The following is a 3,909-nucleotide window of genomic DNA, read 5'->3' on the forward strand; positions in this document are numbered from 1 at the left end:
GTCATTAAAGTCCTGTTAGAATCTATCCAGAGTTCTATTTATCTAGCTGTACAGATTCTTCAGAGGTTTAATGTGCTACTTCAGATGCGTCACCTGCAGAAGTGGATCGTGTAGAGTGAAAGGCAAATCTTACTGCTTAATGTATAAATTCTTACCACAGGAAGCATCGCCATTTCCACAAATTTTTGCTGAAGCCAAAAAAAAAGGAAAGAAAAAGAAGGAAAACAAAAAAGAATCTAAGAATATGAGGTAGTTTAAGGGGCTTCTGGGACAACATCAAGTGTACCAACATTCACATCATAAGGATACCAGAAGGAGGAGAGAGAGAGAAAAGAATTGAAGACCTATTTGAAGAAATAATGACGGAAAACTTTACTGACCTGCCAAAGGAAATAGACATACAAGCCAAGGAAGTACAGAGAGTCCCAAGCAAAATGAACCCAAAGAGGCCCACACTAAGACAGATCATAATTTAAATGCCAAAAGCTAAGGACAAAGAGAGAATCTTGAAAACAGCAAGAGAAAAGCAATTAGTTACCTACAAGGGAGCTCTTATAAGACTGTCAGCTGATTTCTTAACAGAAATGTTGCAGGCCAGAAGGGATCCACAGAAAATACTCAAGGTGGTGAAAAGCAAGGACCTACAACCAAGATTACCTAGCAAAGCTATCATTTAGAATTGAAGGACAGATGAAGAGCTTCCCAGACAAGATAAAGCTAAAGGAGTTCATCACCACCACCAGTATTACAGGAAATGTTGGAGAGACTTCTTTAAGAAGAAAAAAGAAAAAAAAGATCAAAATATGAATAATAAAATGGCAATAACTACATATCTATTATCAATTACTTTAAATGTAAATGGATTAAATGCTTCAATCAAAAAACATAAGGTGGCTGAATGGATAAGAAAACAAGACCCTTACATATGCTGCCTACAAGAAACTCACTTTAGACCAAAAGACACACACAGACTGAAAGTAAAGGGATGGAAAAATATATTTCATAAAAATGGAAACAAAAAAGCTGGGTTAGCAATACTTATACCAGACAAATAGACTTTAAAACCAAGGCTATAATAATAGACAAAGAAGGATCCAGTAATCCCACTTCTGGATATTTATCCAAAGAAACCCAAAACACTACTTTGAAGGGAAATATGAATCCACGTTTGTTGCAGCATTATTTACAATAGTCGAAATATGGAGGAAACCTGGGTGTCTATTAATGGATGAATGGATAAAGAAGTGGTATATATATACAATGGAATATTAGCCATAAAAAGAATGAAATCTTGCCATCTGCAACAACATGGATGTTGTACTGAATGAAGTAAGTCAGACAGATAAAGAAAAATGTCATATGATTTCACTTATATGGGGATTCTAGAGAACAGGATAAACAAAATAGAAACAAGCTCATAGATACAGAGAACATTTTGATGATTGTAGGACTGAGGGCAGTTGAGAGAAGATAAAGTGGGGAGAGGATTTGGTAGTTACAAAATAGTCATAGGGATGTAAAGTACAGCATAGGAAATATAGTCAATAGTATTGTAATAACTATGTATGGCGTCAGATGGGCACTAGATTTATTGATTTGATCACTTTGTAGCTTGTATAAATGTCTAATAATTATGCTGTACACCTGAAACTAATATAATATCGTATGCCAATTGTAATTAAAAATGTATATATATTAAAAGTCTTTGTCTACTAAAAAAAATCTCTAGGAATGCTGATGAATTTGGGATAATCAAGAGACTGACTTTTGAGTTATACAAATAAAGGTGGAAGATAAAATAAAGAACTAAAAATAGCTACCATATTAGACTAGGAGAATATAGCTGCAAGTTTTCCAGTTCAATTTGTATTGATTTAATTATCTATTCTTGGTACAGTAACATACTCTTTTGATTAGAACAATGTTATAGAAATTTTCAGCATTAGTACGTCTTGTCTCTACTTGAAATTTTTTTCAGGAATCTCTTAGCCATTCTTGCTCTCACTTTCCAGACTTTGATTCTTCCTTAAAGATTTTTTTAACGCTTTTGTATCATATTACCCAACACACCATCCACTCAAGCCTGTGAAGGGGTGGTACAGTAGTCTCAGAATTCAATCTAAGTATATATTCTAAGCTTATATGACAAAGTTGTTTTATTTCAGTGGAGAAAGTATGATTTACATGGTTGGCATAATTGGCTCTTCATCTGGAAGAAAATAAAGCAAGACTTTACTTCATGATCAATACAAAAATAAACTCGAAAGGGACCTAGAGATGCAAAAGTTTATAAAAGAAAACTTTAGAGGATAATATAGGAAACTATTTATTAAACCTTGGAGGTGAAGGTGGAGATTGTCTTAAGCAACTCCATAAACATGGGAAAATAAACTTTAGATAATAGTCAGTAGATGGTGATGATCTGCGAAAATCACTTACGCACATAATAGAGACAAAGGATTAATATCCTCAGTGTTTGACAAGTTCTCATCAATTGATACGGAAAAGACACAAACCCAACAGAAAAAGGTGTAGAGAATACTCGGCTGGTTTTTCTATTTATTCCCCAGATCTATTCTCCACCCTCTGCCTGCATCTGTTCCCTGGGAAGTTGCCCTGTAGATTGCGTCACCTGGGATTCTTGCAAGCAGGCTCACCCATTGGGTTTGGCCAATGGGGAGAACCAGCAGGAGATTGAAAGGCTGAAGGAGAGAAAGGTTGGGGTGTTTTTTTGGGGGGTGGGGAGGTTCCATCTCAACAGCTCCTACTGGACAGCTTTTTCTCATGGTTCAGTACTCACTGGGCTCACTGGATAACACTAGTTCCCTATCTTGTCCCTTCAGCCTTAGGAGGCAGCAACAGCTTCCTCCTGTTTCATTACTGGATGTCATCTTTTATTTACTACCTTAGTCCTGCCCCCCGGCTCTATAAGTAGTGCCTTCATTACAATCTCTTCATCTGAACCATCTGGGATGAATTTTGTCTCCTGCTGGGATCTGAATGGATACATATACAAACCAGCAATACGCAGAAGAGGAAATGAAAATTATCAATAAAGATGACGTACCTTCAACTTCACTTATATCCAGAGAAATTCAAATTTAAGTAACAATGAAGTAGAATTTCTCGCTCATTCACCTGGGCAAAAAATAATAGCATTAATGATAATACGAGGAAATGGGGTCTTTCATTCACTGCTGGTAAATGCATAACATTATTATAGCCTTTTGGAAAAGTAAATTGTCAATATATAGAAAAATTTAAAACGCACATATTCTTTGACTGATTTTGGGCAATTCATTCTACAGAAACAAAAGTTCTAGGAAACAAGGATCTATGAACAAGCATGTTTACTAAAGAAACTTTGTGGATATACAAAGACGAACTTAACCTAAATGTCTACCCATACAGGAAGAGTTGAATACATTATAACTACACAATGAGATATTAGGCAGTTATTAACCATATTGGCTCTATATTTATTGACTCGGAGGGATATTATGAAATAAGGAAATTACAGAGCATTGTGTATAGTCTGTGGGGCAGAGATTACTAAATATCCCTCCCGATTTTCTTTTTGCCCCCAAGAATCTCCATATTTTAACTAGGCACGTGACTGACTCGCTAAAGACTCTATTTCCAAGCTTTCATTGCAGTGAGTTGTTTGCATGGTTCTAAATTATGGCCAAGTGGAAATGATTAAAGGGAAGGAATGCCCTCCCTGCCCCAACCCTTTCTCCTTCCTGTTGACTGTAATGTAGACATGGTGTGAACCACTCTGGAAAATGTGTTTGAGGCACCCCCGGGATGGTAGAGCTACTAGGTAGAAGGAGCTTAGATTCCAAGACGACCTCAGAGAACAGAACAACCCTGTCACTTTTGGGTCACCTGCCTCGGGACTGTTATGCA

Source organism: Pteropus alecto, unplaced genomic scaffold (genome assembly GCF_000325575.1).
Source record: "Pteropus alecto unplaced genomic scaffold, ASM32557v1 scaffold88, whole genome shotgun sequence".
Classification (NCBI taxonomy): Eukaryota; Metazoa; Chordata; class Mammalia; order Chiroptera; family Pteropodidae; genus Pteropus; species Pteropus alecto.